This window comes from Crinia signifera, chromosome 11 (genome assembly GCF_055691185.1).
Source record: "Crinia signifera chromosome 11, ASM5569118v1, whole genome shotgun sequence".
In the NCBI taxonomy this organism is placed as follows: Eukaryota; Metazoa; Chordata; class Amphibia; order Anura; family Myobatrachidae; genus Crinia; species Crinia signifera.
In genome coordinates, this window is record NC_139227.1 from 26,762,575 (window position 1) to 26,781,234 (window position 18,660).

General features: G+C 47.7%; 1 long non-coding RNA gene across 1 annotated transcript in view; it reads left to right on the forward strand.

Moving 5' to 3' along the window:
- Positions 1-10,192, forward strand: part of LOC146045955 (uncharacterized) — a 35,542-nt gene extending 25,350 nt beyond the window's left edge. The window contains exons 2-3 of the long non-coding RNA XR_014465693.1: positions 9,425-9,533; positions 10,079-10,192. This is a non-coding gene — a long non-coding RNA (uncharacterized LOC146045955). The remainder of the gene's footprint in view (positions 1-9,424; positions 9,534-10,078) is intronic.
- Positions 10,193-18,660: the final 8,468 nt, after the last annotated feature.

Below are 18,660 nucleotides of genomic sequence, written 5' to 3' on the forward strand. Positions count from 1 at the left end.
TATTCCCCGCAGTAGCAGAGGGGACTCCCAACACCCCCCCTTCCCCAGCGCAGGACAATGCTGCCGCCCCCCCCCCCCCCCCAAAAAAAAGAAAGAAAGCAGGATGGTCCAGTGAAATTCGGGACAGTTAGGAGGTCTGTAGGGTATGGGTCATAGGGTCAACCCCTAGGCTACATTATGTCGACATGGCTTAGGTCGACACCTGGAATAGGTCAACATGACTAAGATCGACAGGGACGGAAGGTTGACACAAGCATTAGGTTGACAATGGGAAGGTCAACAGTCAAAAGGTTGAGTTTTTCAATTTTTTTGTCCCAAATGTCGACACAAGTCGACATGGACATCGTATGGTGTCCTGTTTTGCAAGGCTGTGAATTATTAGAGAGTGTCTAGATAGACAGTCAATAGGTCTAATCCAAAAGGCCGACTTGCAATAGGTCGACAGGGTGAAAAAATTGACATGTAAAAGGTATACAAATGAAAAGGTCAGCATGAGTTTCTTACAATTTTACAACTTACAACTGTCGACACGAGCCCCCAATTAGTGTAACGCATACCCTCGCATGGATCGCTGTGCTCGGCACACTATTACGTTCTTTATGCCGACATGGATGGGGAAGTAAGAACAAACCGGTTAAAAAAACAAAATTCCCGAAAAACTCATGTCGACCATGTCAGCCGCCTACTTTTTTTCAGGTCGACATTTTGACCCTGTTGACCTATTTAATGTCGACCATGTGACCCTGTCGACCTTTTACACGTCGACCTTTAGTTTTTATACCATTCATCTGCATTATATAAAATGTATGAATTATTCTTTCATTTGGTTACAAATTTATAGCTATAACTTTTGTTTTTAATACATCTTTTTTCTTCCTTTTGCTATAAAAACAACAACCCACCTGCATAGCAATTTACGGAATCAGAGAATTACCGTATCAATGTTTCAGCCCGGGATTCGCATCAGCCATTCTAGCATGTTGGTTTTAATGATTTTTTTTTTAAGATACCTAATTAATGGTTTGAAGTATTTCATTGAGAGCTTCCCGATTACCATGCACACTGTGCGTGGCTCTTCATGTCCTCTTACAAAGTCAGTTAATTCACAGCACTCCAAAAATCTTTGTCTGCTAAAGTAATTTGAATTTTGTTATTAGTGACTGCTGGAAATCATAATTCAATAAAGTCGAACTCATTTAGAAGCATTTCACACTGTGCATACATTAGGTAACTTGGTTAAAGCAGGAGACAGAAAAATATACTGCAGTAGCCAGGTCTACACAGGAAATTGGAACACCACCGAGCGGTTTCAAAATTGTATTTTTGTGTTGTGTTGTTATACCGCTTCTGGAAATTGCTTTATGTACACATTGTACGTTCCCCCTAACAACAGCGACACAGACTTTGCCCAGTGTGAAGCAAAACTGTGGAATAAAAGTTGGAAAGTGCTTGTTAAAGACTATTTGTGGTAGATAAATGTAAGTTATTGTGGTGCATGTACTCCAGGGTTGCCTACCCTGCCGGAATGGAACTCGGGACCCCTCCCGGCCCCCCGGAAAGAAGGACAACCCTCCTGGAAAGCCGCCTGGCTCCTGCAACCCCCCCTCAGCGGGGGGGTCAGCGGGTCAAATGACGCAAATTGCGACGTTATAGACCCACCCATCGCAGTGCAATGCCTTAAAAACGGCATTGCACGTTGGGGAGCATGGCTAAAATGGATCGATCGCTCTGACCACGCCCCCAAACAAATAGCCACTCATGTGGCACCACCCCGCCCCACCCCTTTTCACTCCCAGCTGCCCCGCCCCCCTTGAGCTAGCTGCCCACTCCCAGAAAGGGCAGGCAGAAAGTAGGTAAGTATGATGTACTCACTCTACCGGAAGTTGCGGGAGCATCACAGTTTTTGGGGTAGTCCCCCCACCCAGGGGCGGATTTAGGGATGAGGGCGCCCCTAGGCACAACAATAATGTTCGTGCCCCCCCCGCCTAATTGTATTATTTTGATTGATTATTGATTATTTATTGATTTACACTCTATTTAAGATGGAATATAGTACAGTACAGTGGATATTTTGCAGTTACTGGTACATTTTGGGCTGAGAGTACTATCAAAGGCATCCAAGTGCCGCCCCCAAACATGTGCCGCCCCTAGGCACGTGCCTCACGTGCCTAATGGGAAATTTGGCTCTGCCCCCACCCTGTAAGAGTGCCCAGATCTCCTGCATCCGATTTCCTAGTGAAGCAGGGAGGATGTGGGAGAAAACATTGGGGAGTAGTTGCTCCGTCAGGCTCACTGATGCTTATTTGCATTATTTAGCTTTACCGCTTCCTTTTGTAACCCTGAAAATTGCCGCATTTTGACGCTATGTGGGAATGGCCTAATGATGTGTCCATCGTGCTCCGCCTCCTGCTTAGTCTTTTATCCAGGAGAAGCCTGGAGAGGAGTTTAATAAAGGTATTTTTTAAGGAGCACCTAAGGTTTCTAAGGTTCCTCCATGCCTTAGTGGATGGTAGGGTATGAAATACCGCCTGTCGGCACAAGTCGGCTCCCATTGCCGACCTAATTTATTTATTTACAGTTTCTTATACAGCGCAGCAGATTCCGTTGCGCTTTACATTTGACCTAATGCTTCTGTCGACCTTCCAACCCTGTCAACCATAGCCATCTCAACCTATTTCAGGTGTCGACCTTCAGTGGTGGACCCAATGTATGTTGACTTTAATTGAGTCTACCTAGTGACCATATCCACAATAACCATGATACTGTGAATTTTGAGAAAACTAATTAGTACTGGAAAGATATTATTATATTTCAAGGAATAACTGTACTCTTGTGTTGGAAAACCAGCCAACATGGAAGCATCCTGCAATTATCATCTGTCCTGCTCTTCCCACTGCAGTTAGTCACCCCCTTGTAGGGAGATGTGACAGCTTCAGCACTCGGACAGCTCCCAGGCGACCCAGGTGATGGGTGCAATTATTGTATTTGTTGGGATATTAGGGGTGAATTTACTAAAAATGAAAAGAGGAGATGTTTTCCATAGCATCCAATCAAATTACATCTATTATTTCACAATTGCATCCTAGAAAATGATAGACAGAATCTGATTGGTTGCTATGGGCAACATCACCGCTTTTTATTGCCTGGTTGCTGCCTGGTCGACTCGGGTCGAGTTGTGGTGTGAAAGTACAGATGGAGCGCCTGTCAGCCAGCCAGAGGAATCGCCAGATCTCCTGAGCTGGCACAGGCTGGTAGACAGGTGCTCCATCTGAGAGGGCCGCGCGAGTTTCTTACATGCATGTACGTCTCCATCAGCACAGCACCTGGAAGCAGATCCCTGAAGTGGAGACGGGCAGGGTTAGTGGGGGCTGCAGGGGGCTGTGGGCGGCGATGGCGGAGCAGTGGGGAGAAGGCATCTTGTGCACGCGAGGCCCCTTCTGTCGGATGGCGGAAAACGGCGGTTGGCGATGCTATCCCGGGTTTGGTACAGAAGGAGCAGCTCTCATTTGAGCTGCTCCATCTGTACCAAACCTAATAACCCGGGTCGACCAACACGGAAATTCGACCCGGGTTATAAGAAGGCTGAAGCCCCCCCATACAGTACTGCGACTTCATTCCTGGAGAAGTTGCAGTCGATCCCCCTTAAACCCTCCGGGCATGATTGCTTATGATATATCGCATGTGGTCCTTTTGCATGCCATATATCATATGCATTCCCATTGGAGGTTGTCCTAGACGGAGGTCGGACGTGCAAGCAGGTTCGATCTCTGACTTATTATTATTTATTTTATTTATTTATTAACAGTTTCTTATATATCGCAGCATATTCCATTGCGCTTTACAAAAGGAGACAGTGATACAACAAACTGGGTATTTACAGACAGTCAAAAGGTAGGAGGGCCCTGCTCGCAAGCTTACAATCTATAGGGAAATAGGCATTGATACATAAGGATAGATACTGTATTCTTTATTGCGATTCCACCAGAATGCAAGGTTCCGTGACCTGTTCTGGAATTTAATACGCTTGCCTGAAGAGATGAGTTTTTAGGGAACGCTTATAGGTTTGGAGACTGGAGGGGAGTCTTATTGTGCTTGGGAGGGCATTCCACAGAGTGGGTGCAGCCCGAAGAAAGTCCTGCAGTCGGGAATGGGAGCGAGTAATGAGTGTGGATGAGAGACGCAGATCTTGTGAGGAGCGTAGAGGTCGGGTTTGAAGATATTTTGAGATAAGAGAAGAGATGTATGTTGGTGTAGTTTGGTTTATGGCAGTGGTTCCCAAACTGTGTGCCGTGGCTCCCTGGGGTGCCTCGGGACACTTGCAGGGGTGCCATGGGTTGGTGGTCCAGGACCAATTCAAATTATTTATGAAGAATTATTTATGGACAAAACCAGTGCTGGTGTCTGTCAATCATAAATATGTGTACAATCAGAAGCAAATCCTGCCCTTTACTATATAAATGAACTTAAGAAACGAATATAAACACAATCTACTTAATTTTCTATATATATTTTTGGGCCTAGGGGTGCCATGGAAAAATTCTGATACTCTAGGGTGCCGTGATTCGAAAAAGATTGGGAACCCCTGGTTTATGGCTGTGTGTAAGTAAAATAATTTTGTATTGAATACGGTAGAATACAGGCAGCCAATGAAGTGACTGACAGAGTAGCTTTGCAGACGATGAACGTCTGGCTAGGAAGATTAGCCTTGCAGCTGCATTCAAGATGGACTGTAGTGGTGAGAGTCTGTATTGGGGAAGGCCAATAAGGAGACTATTGCAATAATCAATGGATTAGCGTTCGATCCAATGCGCATGGGACAACACATCGGATCAGATCTGTAGACCCGCGATTTGGTTACTTTTCACCCTATTTCTCAGCCCAATCTATCAGAATCAGGTAGACAAATCGGACAAGCGCATGGTCAGCTTAAATATGAACATGACGGACCCGGCAACTGCGATGTGAAAGTGGTTTATATCAGTTGAAATAGTTTTGTTTCCTTTTTATTCTCCTTTTATAGCAACCGTATCTATGGCATTGTGTAGGATACAAATTCTCTCTCTTGTAAATGAAAATGCATCGGCAAAGACTCAATCAATATACTGACAACGCTGGAACATATTGGGCAATATATATGTCATTTATTTCACCTCCAACACAGATAAATGAGAGTGTGATAGTCTGAGTGCGTTTAAAGAGAACCTGTCACATTTGTTTTTTTAATATAATAATGCATTTATATGTTGTAGCGGGGAGAGCGGAGACGTGCTATAAATAAAATAGAGACAAATCTTACACAATGACAAAAGGCAGACGCTGCTTTGTCCACCATCATTTCAGTTCTTCTCAGACTACGGCACTTTGAGACTTACTTTAATTATATATAATGTGATCATTTAAGCAACGCTCTCATGTGAAAGTGGGTGTATTGTAGATATGATGACAGGCAGGGGATAGATGTGTGTAAATGTGGACAGTCTAAATTGCCTTATTCAGTAGATGGCTACATTCTTGTGGCTTTCCGTCATGTCCGTAATTCGGTTTCCTGCTCCTGATTTCTCTCTCTATACCGCCTCGCTATGCCACCTATCAAGCCAGCTAATAATACCAAATAAATATAGACTTTATAAAACGGTTTGGAGGTAGATTTACTAAGATGGGACTTCTATTGAAGATGGGATGTTGATCATCACATCCAATCAGATTATGCTTATTTATTTTTCACCTTCTAGAAGATAATAGATAGTATCTGATTGCTAAATGTTATGGGTAACATCCAGGGCCGGCGCCACCACTAGGCAGTGTTAGGCATTTGCCTAGGGCGCCAGCCACTGGGGGGCGGTAGTTGGGAGCAGGGCAGGAGGGAGAGCTGGAGGTCTGGCTTAGCGGGCAGGAGGGAGGGCTCGCTGCGCTGTGTGCAGTTCAGTCCCGGACCCCGGTGCATGTTAACTGACATTTTCCTTCACCCGCACCACTTACAGCCACTCAGCCGGGCAGCGTCTGAGGGTGAGCCAAGTGCTCAGCGCTGCCCGGCTGAGCGGCTGTACACGGTGCCGGTGGAGGAAGATGTCAGTCACACTGCGCCGGGACTGAACTGCGAGGCCTCCCTCCTGCCTGCTAAGCCAGACCTCCGCTGAGCTAGACCCAAGCTCCTCCTGAAGGGGGGTGAGTAGTTATACCCGTGGAGCGGGTGAGCACCGGGGTGCCCCCCCGCCTAGGGCGCTCCGGCGCCTTGCACCGGCACTGGCAACATCCCATCTTAACAGAACTCCACTCTTAGTAAATTTAGCTCTGAATTTATATACCTCTGCCAAATAATGCAGATTATTTTCTCCTAAATGCTGATAGCCTGGGGAGTAGATACCATAGGTGCAGGGGGCTGAGAGGAGCCACCTTCCCTGTCGCAGTTACATGTGTTATATACAGGGGTGTAGCTACTATAGGTGCAGGGAGTACAGCGGGTATGGGGCCCAGAGCTGAGAGGGGCCACCTTCCCTGTCACAGTTACATGTGTTATATACAGGGGAGTAGCTACCATAGGTGCAGGGGGTGCAGCTGCTATGGAGCCAGAGCTGAGAGGGGCCACCTTCCCTGTCACAGTTACATGTGTTATATACAGGGGCGTAGCTACCATAGGTGCAGTGAGTGCAGCTGCTATGGGGCCCAGAGCTGAGAGGGGCCACCTTCCCTGTCACAGTTACATATGTTATATACAGGGTGTAGCCACCATAGGTGCAGGGAGTGCAGCTGCTATGGGCCCAGAGCTGAAAGGAGCCACCTTCCCTGTCACAGTTACATGTGTTATATACAGGGTGTAGCTACCATAGGTGCAGGGGGTGCAGCTGCTATGGGCCCAGAGCTGAGAGGGGCCACCTTCCCTGTCACAGTTACATGTGTTATATACAGGGGTGTAGCTACCATAGGTGCAGGGGGTGCAGCTGCTATGGGGCCCAGAGCTGAGAGGGGCCACCTTCCCTGTCACAGTTACATGTGTTATATACAGGGGTGTAGCTACCATAGGTGCAGGGGGTGCAGCTGCTATGGGCCCAGAGCTGAGAGGGGCCACCTTCCCTGTCACAGTTACATGTGTTATATACAGGGGTGTAGCTACCATAGGTGCAGGGGGTGCAGCTGCTATGGAGCCAGAGCTGAGAGGAGCCACCTTCCCTGTCACAGTTACATGTGTTATATACAGGGGTATAGCTACCATAGGTGCAGGGAGTGCAGCTGCTATGGGGCCAGCTGCTATGGGGCCCAGAGCTGAGAGGGGCCACCTTCCCTGTCACAGTTACATATGTTATATACAGGGTGTAGCCACCATAGGTGCAGGGGGTGCAGCTGCTATGGGGCCCAGAACTGAGAGGGGGTGCAGCTGCTATGGGGCTTACAGCTTAGAGGGGCCCGACCTTCCCTGTCACAGATACATATGTTATATACAGGTACATAACCACCATATGTGCAGGGAGTGCAGCTGCTATGGGGCCCAGAGCTGAGAGCGGCCACCTTCACTGTCAAAGTAACATGTGCTATATAATTTTTTTCACCAATTGGTGGGGCCCATACAAACTTTAAATCTACATATATATATATATATATATATATATATATATATATATATATATATATATTCATATCTATTTATTATATATATTTATACATATATTTGGATAGATAGATATTAGTGGAATGTCTAATTCTACATTCTAGCGCACCTATTACCTTGCGGTACTTTACCAGTCAGCCTTTGTCCTCCCCGACCACTTCTATTTTTTATTTTTTCCCGTAATATTATTTGGTATTCTGTTCGGTGCCGCCACCGAATGCAATCTAGTGTGCGCTCCTCTCACAGCAAGCTGCATAACTTCTTTTACTCCCTGCTGATTTTGTGCCATTAAAAAATAAAACTGGAAGTAAAATATGTTTTGGGATGATTTGTAATAAACATAGGTGCAGGCACTTGAATTTGTTGTTGCTGAGTTACTAGCAGGAGAAGAATTTATACAAAACACTAAATAAGAGTCATTATGTATAGTTATTGCTAAAAGTGTTTTTTGAAAGTAGCAGGAGAGAGAAAATTAAGCACATGTTTTCATTGTAAGTGACTGCTGTAGAATATTCCGTTACTTATTGACTTTTTTTTGTCATGAATGCTTTATATTTAATATGCATTGCTGAAGTCAGGTTTAAGGATTATCTGTTGTCTGCACGCAGTTGGGGCAGAGGATTATATGGGTTGTGCCAAGATTCATGGTTCATTATGACATCACTGAGCAGCAGGGCCTTGTGCAAGGCACCGGAGCACCCCAGGCGAGTCGGTATGGGGGCGCCCCAGTGCCGGGGGTGGGGGGCGGTGTTGTTACCTGTGTAAAAAACTTGCGGCGCCGGCGTCCCTGCAGTGCTGGAGCGGGCAGGTGTGTCCGTGCCGGGGGGTACCTGCGGTGCTGTCATTGTGTATAAAGCTGGCGGCGGCCGGCGGGGTCCCTGCAATGAATAGAAAATAACTAGCGCTATGCGCGCGGTGGCGCGGGAAGCGCTAGTTATTTTCTATTCACTGCAGGGACCCCGCCGGCCGCCGCCAGCTTTGAACACAATGACAGCGCCGCAGGTACCCCCGCGGCACGGACACCCCTGCCCGCTCCAGCACTGCAGCGACGCCGGCGCCGCAAGTTTTTTACACAGTTCGCTAACCCTCCATGCTGGGGGTGAGGGGCGAACTGCCGCCCTCCAGGTGCCTAGTGGTAGCGCCGGCCCTGCTGAGCAGTGGCGGCTCTTACCTCTTTGGAGGAGGGGTGCTGCCGCTGGCCGCAATGCCGGCACCTCCCTCCGCTGCTGGTCACCACTGGTGCCTGCTGGTCACCACCACCGCCGGTGCCTGCTGGTCCCCACTGCTGGTCCCATCACGGTCGTGGGAATGGTGCATGCACAGTAGCTTCTTTGGTAATGGCCCCCAGTCTCTATGGGCTGCTTTGGCAGCAGTCCATAGAAGCTTATTCAAGGATTCAGGACCGTCACATGCGCAGTAATGTCCTAGATACTGCGCATGCCAAGGACATGTTTTTATGGGCTGCAGCAGCCCATAGAGGCAGCACAGATTGGCAATCAGATCTGCCATCTTAGCTGGTACCAGCAACCAACCAGTAGCAAGGCACTATGCGGAGGTGGGACATTCCCCCACCGCATTAAAGCATATGATAGTGGATCATGTCCCCCCTCTTGTGCGTGGTGGGAACAGATCCAAGCTACTCTTACAAAAAGAGGCTAAATGGATATTTCTGCTTGATTCGCTAAGTCCATTAGGGTTAAATGAAAGTTACTATGGGGCTGCAGTGTTTTTTATAACAATATTCGTATATACAGGTCATGATATGTGATAACATCTTGCCAGTACTTGTATTAATATGTATTTGTGACTTTTTCCCTTAAGCAATATGGTGGTGATGGGTGCACAGGGTGATGACTTCCGGGTGCGACCCCAGCAACAGCCGGATGCCGCCCAGGGGGATGTTCTGGTGAAGGAGAGCACTACAAGAATGGTGAGTTTTGTATTGTAAATTGCTGCCCTGACGAAAATGTACTAAACATTGAAACGGTGGCGTCATTTGGCGTTCCGTGTGTTTCTTTATTGTGACCGAGTGCCGCCGAATATGCTGGTATTAAGGACTCGCTGAATTGTCAGTGCGTCGCGGAAGGCACCGGACTTTGCAAGCATAAATTATCAGTGAGTGCCGGGACCACACCTGCTATATATATATATATATATATATATATATATATATATATATATATATATATATATATATATATATATATATACACACATATATATATATATATATATATATATATATATATATATATATATACACATACTACCACGACAATGGGATTACACAGGCATAAATGCAAAGTGAAATGCGTGAGTCAGATGTGCTGTGTCTCAGCAATTATTGGAGTATACAGACCAGTAAGTAAAAGTAAATGACCAATCATACATGTTTATTTGTGTTAGTAATTATATAATTATAGGTAACACAACAAAGGCTGTAATACTAACTTGTATGTAATATTCCTCCTACAGCTCCTGAGGATAAGAAATAGAACATACAGTCACCGGATGATGGAATCAGCCATTAAGGCAAAAATAGCTCAGCCGCTTTGTCTGCTCAATACTTTATTCGGTACTTGTTTCCTAGCACGGTGCCCATCGCATGGCATCGTGTACCTTATTTAGTGATGTGCGATGCGTGCGTTGCGATGCTTGTACAATTAAATATCGCATAGCATCGCATGGCAGCAAATGTGATGCGATGCGATTTTTAATTGTACAAGCACCCATGCCATGAGATGTGATGGGTGCTTACAATGAGATGTAACCCCCAGTATCCAAACCATCCCGAAGCATTGTGAGAGCAGCGAGCCCCGCGAGGGTCTGCGGTACGCATCCTCCAAACGTTTCATACCCCCACTATCCATGCTGGCGTGGAGTTGATTTTAGATAGTATGGTGATTGCAGCGAGCTACCGAGCCCGAAGCGTGGCGAGCGCAAGCGGAATACATGTAAAGTAATCCGTGTCAACTCCACGCCGACGTGCATAGTGGGGGTATGAAAAGGTCGGAGGACGCGTACCGCCGCCCCTCGCGGGGATCGCAGCGCTCGCCACGCTTCAGGATCGGATACTGGGGGTTACATTTCATTGTAAGCACCCATCACATGTCATGGCATGGGTGCTTGTACAATTAAAAATCGCAATATTCCAGGGGGATGCGATGCGATGAGATTTTTAGGAGCCCATACGATGGAAATCGTGGGCGCCGTTCTAGGAAACAAGTACCCTTTATTCTAACTCTGTGCAGAGGCGGTTCTTCCATGTTCCCAGCAGGTGGCAGCAGCCATCAGATCAGCAGCCTGCAATCTGTGATCTCTCCAGCAGGGGGCTCTGAGTACACTGGGTATAAGTGAAAGTAATTAAAATAGATAATTGACAAGTGCTGCCAACAGCGCCCCCCTACCTTGCAGCACTGTGTGTGGTGGCACACTCTGCAATCGGCAACACGCTAGTTATGGAACTGATGGGCCCTATTCTGAGGTTGGAGTAAATAAAATAGAGCCAATGACTGCACTTGGGCAAAACTATAGTACAGGGGTTCTCGGACTCGGTCCTCAGGACCCCACACAGTTCATGTTTTCCAGGTCACCCAGCAGGTGCACAGGTGCATTCATTACTCATTGACTCATTTCCACAGGTGGAGGTAACCATTTCACTTGCGATTCTGTGAGGAGACCTGCAAAACATGCACTGTGCGGGGTCCTGAGGACTTGAGAACTTGTGCTATGGTGCAATGCAGGTGGTGGAGATAGTAAACATGCAGAGAGATTTTGGTTTGAGAGGGGCGTGTCCAAACGCAAATCTATATTGCAGTGTGAACAAAAAGCTGTCCAGCATTTGGGCTGCATGCAAAAGCAGCCAGTATTTACCTTGCATGCCAAGCAATGAAATATTAACTCTTGCAATGTAACGAGGTTTGTTTTAGATGCAGGAACTTGATCTATAACTGCTTCAATAAGTACACATAAATATCGTGTACGGAATGCACCAACTTAAAACCTACTCCCCCCCCCCCCCCCCCCCTCATTGTTCCTGAAATGTTTAATAATTCTAACATATAATACATTCTGATTTTAGGGTCACACAGTTTTATTAATGTGATATTGCTATTAAAGGCTTCCTGCAATGGGAGAGCGCGGGGTTGCTAGTGCGTTCAGAAAGTTCCCAGCTGTGACGGCACGGGATAATTGGATCATAATCACTTCAGTATTCATGTGAAACACAAGCACAATAGGCCTAGAACATAATGAGGAATAATTATAGCCCCCTATTGTACAGGGTATAGTACTGAGGACATAACAGGTGTCCTCACAGATCACTGTCTGTTCTGATATAATACAGTCAAAGTTTTTCATGTAATATAGTGGCCAAACTGTATACTATTAGAGCCAATCAGCTCTAATATGTAAATTGACAGTTAGGATTTGATTGGCTGGAGCATTATCACCTTCCACATAATGGGGCAGATGTATTAAGCCTTAACAAGAGATAAATGCAAGGGTGATAAGGAGAGATAAACGTCCAGCCAATCAGCTCCTTACTGAGTTTTTTCAAACACAGGCTGTAACATGGCAGTTAGCAGGTGATTGGCCGGACGTTTATCTCTCTTTATCACTCTTGCATTTATCTCTTGTTAAGGCTTAATACATCTGCCCCAAGGTTCCCTAAGGGAATAGATACCACATCTCCAAGCTACATACATTTACCCCACAGTAATACCCCTTTTACACCAAAACGCCGGGTCGCACCCGGCATTTTAGACCCAGGATCAAGCCGGGTGCGACCCGGCGTTTTGCAGCTTTTACACCGGCGCCCCCCCTCCCGCCGGCGCTTGGAGATGACATCATCTCCAAGCGCCGATCGCCACCCCCGGGACCCGGACCGCTGCGCTGGGAGTTGAATGGATGCCGCCGTCCGGGAGGTGAATGGATGCCGCCCACAGGCATCCATTCACCTCCTCTGCTGCTGCTGCTGCTGCTGCTGTCTGCAGAGTACAGCAGACAGCAGCGCAGGCTGTGTGTCCCCCCCCCCCCCGTCCAACCTGCGGACGCTGTGGTCTGCAGGTTGGACGTCCCCCATTGATGTAAATGGGAGTCGGGTCAGATGACCCGGCGTACCCATTTACACCACCCTCTACCCAGGTCCTGGCCGTGCTCTACCCAGGTCAGTACCTGGGTAGAAGTCCCGTGTAAAGGGACATGGCGTGTCGCATTTACACCGCCTCTGACCCGGGTCTGACCCGCCGAAGACCCGGAGTTTAGAGGCAGTGTAAAAGGGGTATTACTGATGTATATTAGCACATAGAAATCTCAGCACCAGCCCTAACATTTCGCACTCTAGAATTCTGCACATCCCCATTACTTAAGTTGGGAACACAGTGAGCCAGTGGCGTAGCTACCGTGCGGCAGACCCCGCGGCGCCTTGGGGGAGCGAGCACCAGTGGGGTCTGTGGCATGTGCCGGCACCCTCATCTAGGAGCTGACAGCAGCAGAAGCAGCATTGGGCCTGCGGAGCGGACGGGGCACTACGGCAGCAGCTGGGCTGTCTCCACAGTGGGAGAAACACCAGCAGTGTTGTGAGTGTGGATGTTTGGGGGAGGGGGGACAAAAGCTGTCCCCTGCACCCTTTTAACTCGTCCCATCACGATCCTCTGTATCAGGCCCTCGATTTTACTACCTAGGAGGATGGGAAGGCCTGGGCAAAGTCACTGCCGGTGTTGGGAGGCGGAGCTGCTGCCTGGAAGCAGCTTGTGAAGGGGTGAGGGAGAGAGAGGCTGATCTGTTGCTGCTGACAGGAGCCGCACCATGTAGCCATGGAAGCTGACTGCAGCTGCCGCTGATGCTGACAGGAGCTACATAATGACTTGCGGAGGAGAGGAGCCGCCGATGCTGACAAGAATTGCACCATGACTGGGGGAGGAGAGGATCTGCTAAAGCTGAATGCAGCCGCTGCTATCTCTGACGCTAACAGGAGCTGCACCATGATGGGGGATGGAAGACTACCTGCTGCTACCACCGCCGCTGATGGTGCGCATTCCACAACCTGTTTTTCAGTCTGTCCCCTGCCCATCTATTTTTGCCCTTCATGCTTCCCTCTGTCTATGTTGCCCCCCCCCCATCTATTTGTCAGTCTGCCCCAATATGCTGTTCTGTCCCCCAATATGGTGCCATACCGCCCATTCCTTATTTCTGTGCCCGCCACCCATCCATCTTTCTGTCTATGGTGCTCTGTCCCCATCTGTCTTTGCCCCCAGATTGTCCCTCTATGTCCACCACCTATCCATCTTTCATTGTATGGTATTATTTCCTTCTTTGCCCCCCCCCCCCAGGGCCGCCAATAGGGGGGTGCTCTGAGTACAGCTCCCCCGGGCCCGGCCTCTGGAAGGGCCCAGGCAGCTAATTTTTCCCACTGCAACCCCCCCCCCCCCAACTGCCTCTACAGCGCTCAGTGCGCTGAACAAGGCAGGTCCTGAAGCACAGTCTTCTTCAACCCAGGACGCCGGCAGCCAATTAAAATGCTGCATCAGATTTTGAGCCAATCAGAGCTTGCGTACCATCAGCCAGTCAGAGCGGCTGCCGGTACACGAGCTCACCAGCCAGTGCTGCATTTTAGAGGTTTAGACACTAGGAGTGCTGCATTAAATTCACTAATTAAAGCCAATCAGATTGTGAAGACAAATGTTCTTATTTTAATCCATATAAAAAGAAAAATTCAGCAGTTAGACACATATAATAACCGTCCGGTTTAGACAAGCAAAAGACAACATGTATATTAAAATAGTTTGGACATGCACATATTTAGGTACATAAAAACATTAATAATACTCCTAATATTTGTATCTATGTAAATCATAGATTAATCATTTATTTGTTAAAAAATGTTATGCCGATGGTGGAGCTGTCACTCCTATTGCAAGGCTTGCAGTGGATTAGTTCAATAAGGCACAATGCTTAATCAGACTGGGAGTTTCCCACAGTGATGATGTTAGTAAGTTGTGCTCGCCAGAGGTAGCCTGACTGCCGTTAGGTACCGAGATGAGATCCTATGCTGGTGCGGTTGGCCCTGGGTTCCTCGTAATGCAAGACAATGTTAGACCTCATGTGGCTGGCAGGGACGTGCAGTCAGGGGAGGCAGGGGAGGCAGTGCTTCCCCTGTCATTTTGTTTCAAAATAATACAAAGAATATACCTATGACACATATTCTGTGTCATAAGTATTTTCTTTAGATTATTTTACTACATTTAATTATTTAACCTAGTTTGGGAGGCACCGATAAACGTGCCTCCCACAAAGAATGGCAAGGGGAAGAAGCGGGGGGCGGGGCTAAGCTGTTGGCTAAAAAAGGCCATTAAAAATAATGGCAAAAGCGGCACTTCTAGAAGTGCCTAATTGACAGGGGCTGCTGTGATTGGACAGCAGATCCAGCTGCTGTCCAATCACAGCAGTCCCTGTCATTTAAGCGTGACAGTGTCACTTCTGTTCCCCCCTCCCCTGCTCCCCTGTGCCCTGGCTCCTGAGTCCCGGTTCCCTGCCGCGCGATGTGTCCCTCTCCCCTGCCTGGTAAGTACAACTTTATGAAGGGGGACAGTTGTGGCGGCGGGGAATGGCGCTGGTGTCATCGGCGGCCAGGTGCAGGATGAGGGGTTGGCGGGGAGGACGGAGATGGCGGCGGGGAAAGTTTGCTGGCCGGCTGCTGGAAGGGGGGCAGCAGGTGTCGGCTGCAGCCATTCACGAGGGCCGGGAGGGGGGGGGGGGTGCGGTGATGGCTGTGACAGTGCCTCTCCATTCACAGCCACCACCGCACGTCACTGGTGGCTGGAGTGTGTCAGCAGTTCCTGCAAGACAAAGGCATTGATGCTATGGACTGGCCCGCCCGTTCCCCAGACCTGAATCCAATTGAGCACATCTGGGACATCATATCTCGCTCCATCCACCAACGCAACGTTGCACCACAGACTGTCCAGGAGTTGGCGGATGCTTTAGTCCATGTCTGGGAGGAGATACCTCAGGAGGCCATCCGCCACCTCATCAGGAGCATGCCCAGGCATTGTAGGGAGGTCATACAGGCACGTGGAGGCCACACACACTACTGAGCCTCATTTTGACTTGTTATAAGGACATTACATCAAAGTTGGATCAGCCTGTAGTGTGTTTTTCCACTTTAAGTTTGAGTGGGACTCAAATCCTGACCTCCATGGTTTAATAAATTTGATTTCCATTGATCATTTTCGTGTGATTTTGTTGTCAGCACATTCAACTATGTAAAGAACAAAGTATTTAACAAGAATATTTCATTCATTCAGATCTAGGATGTGTTATGTTAGTGTTCCCTTTATTTTTTGGAGCAGTGTATATATTATTAGGTACTTGTGGAGTTTCACGGCGCCACCGCGCGCACAGTGAAACTTTGAAACTTGGCAGCTTGCCAGACTCTGTGTCTGTGCGCGTGCCGCTCTAGCTGTTCTCAGCGCAGCGTGTGGCTGCTTTCCTTATGTAAGCTACGTTATCAGCGTAGCGCTGGGCAGCAGCAGCGCACGCTGCCCAGCGCTGACAGGTCACAGTGGTACTTGTAGTTCTACAGTGAAATAGGCAGTCCTGCGCACCACTGACAACCTGGCAATTTAGACGCTAAAGCGTCTAAATCCAGACTCCCTGAACTGGACACCCCGCCAATTTAGACGTCTAGATTTAGATGTCTAAATCCAGACTCCCTGCAAACCGCTAAGATGGGGGCATCTAAATTTAGTAGGGTCTAGGGGTACACTATTAAACCTGTTCACAATGACACTAGTTGACGTAACAGCTGTCGACCTTGTTAATTCCACTATCCACGCCATCCCGACGGTACGCATCCTACGACCTTTTCATACACCCACTATCTACGTCGGCGTGAAGTTGATTTTATAAAGTGTGGCGAGCGCAGCAAGCCACCGAGCCCGAAGCGTGGCGAGCGCAGCGAGCCCCGCGAGGGGACGCGGATACCTTCACAGGTATCCACGTCCCCTCGCGGGCTTCACAGGTATCCGTGTCCCCTCACAGGGCTCGCTGCGCTCGCCACGCTTCGGGCTCGGTGGCTCGCTGCGCTCGCCACACTTTATATATTCAACTCCACGCTGACGTGGATAGTGGGGGTATGAAAAGGTCGTAGGACGCGTACCGCCGCCCTTCGCGGGCACGCTGCGCACGCCACGCTTCGGGTTGGCGTGGATAGTGGAATTAACAAGGTCGACAGCTGTTACGTCGACTAGTGTCATTGTGAACAGGTTTAATAACGTACCCCTAGACCCTACTAAATTTAGATGCCCCCATCTTAGTGGTTTGCAGGGAGTCTGGGTTTAGACGCTCTTCTATGCAAATTTACATTTTTTTAAATACATTTGTGCTCTGATTTAAAATGGGAGGAGAGAGCTTGAGTCTCTAGACCTTTTCGGATGTTGCGAATATGTTCGCTCATCCTAACTTTGAACGGTCTACTAGTCCTCCCAATATAAAACTTTTTGCACTTGCATTCAAATGAAAGGGGCAGAATTTGGAGCCGATGAACGTGTCTGAATCGGTCCTTATGTTTGGATTGTGTGCTGGGGAGGGGGCATACACTATAACATAACTAATTAATCTATACAAAGATAAGTTGCTTTAGAAAAAGATCAATATTTGATCATTTTTCCTTCATTTCCATTGTAAGCTCCTGGTCGTACGATAACACCAACTGCTCTGATTCCTTTTGTACCTTGGGAAGAATTATAATTAAACTGTCTGCTACGAAATATGACTTGTATTGTGTAGGTAAAACAACTGTCATATCGCTTTAATATAATAAAATGATACGTTATCCAATTGCTCGACAAAGGTTGTTTTAACAAGACAAATAATAAAACAAATAAAGTGTTTTCCGAACTTATACAATTATACGGATTTGTAAGATTTTACTATTTATTAATAATGAGGGTTTTTTTTCTGTTATTCCGTCAGATTATAAATACAAATGTACCGATCGCCCTTTTCGTTCTTCTTGCAATAGTTACATTAATGATATAGCGCAATGTTACTGTGTGGTTTTCAAATGTTCCAATGCTTCATCAATGTGACCTTTTACACTATAAAGATGAATTTTTCCTCTATTATTTGTCCAAGTACACAGTGATCTTTCCAATTCTCTGTCTTGTTAATGTGGAACCAGAAGGCAATAATGGAAATATGGTTAAGATCCAATTGCTTGTTAAAATGCTAATTAAAATATTTTAAGAATTTTTTTTTGTTCGTTAAAAAGTCATGTTCAACCTAATTAACACATGGTGGATTAACTATGAAGTAAATAGCCAGAAGTATATGACTCATTAAATAGAAAAAGGAACTGTAAATTCTCATGTACTCATAGGCTCGGTACCCATCACTATGCTGGGTATCTATGTAAGTGTGTACTATTACACTGAATGCATCTTACAGTAGCTCTCATATCGTATGGCTTTTAATGATCCATTATAAGAAGCAAAGAGCAAATGATAGAAAGAACATTGGCAACTTGCCCTATTTGGAATCTAGGGGTCTATATAATAAGCCTGGAGAGAGATAAAGTTGACACACTTTTTTATTTTAAGAATCACATTTCAAAATACTCTCATACTGTACTTAGCTCCGGATGATGATGGACGGCAGCGAGCAGCACTTCACTCCGGCTGGGCGGTATAGCGGGCGGCTTCCTCTCTCCTGGCCGGATGGCGGCACCCAAAGGGGGCTCTGTAAGCTGCGGTACGGGCGGCACAGGTACCCCTCAGACTGTGCGGACCCCCCTGCTGCACATAGCCCCCACGCCGGATAGTGCCGCAGGGACCCCTCAGATAGTGTGGACCCCCTGCTGCATATAGGGAGGGGGGGGGGGAGTTCACCTCTGCTCACCTTTGCTCACCTTCGCTCACTCCATCGGGGGGACCTGGCTGCTCCGAACTGCCGTCCTCCAGCGGGCGGCTGCCTCTCTCCTGGCCAGACGGTGGCACCCGAAGGGGCTCTGTAAGTTGCTGTGGGCGCCAAAGGTACCCCTCAGACCGCGCGGATCA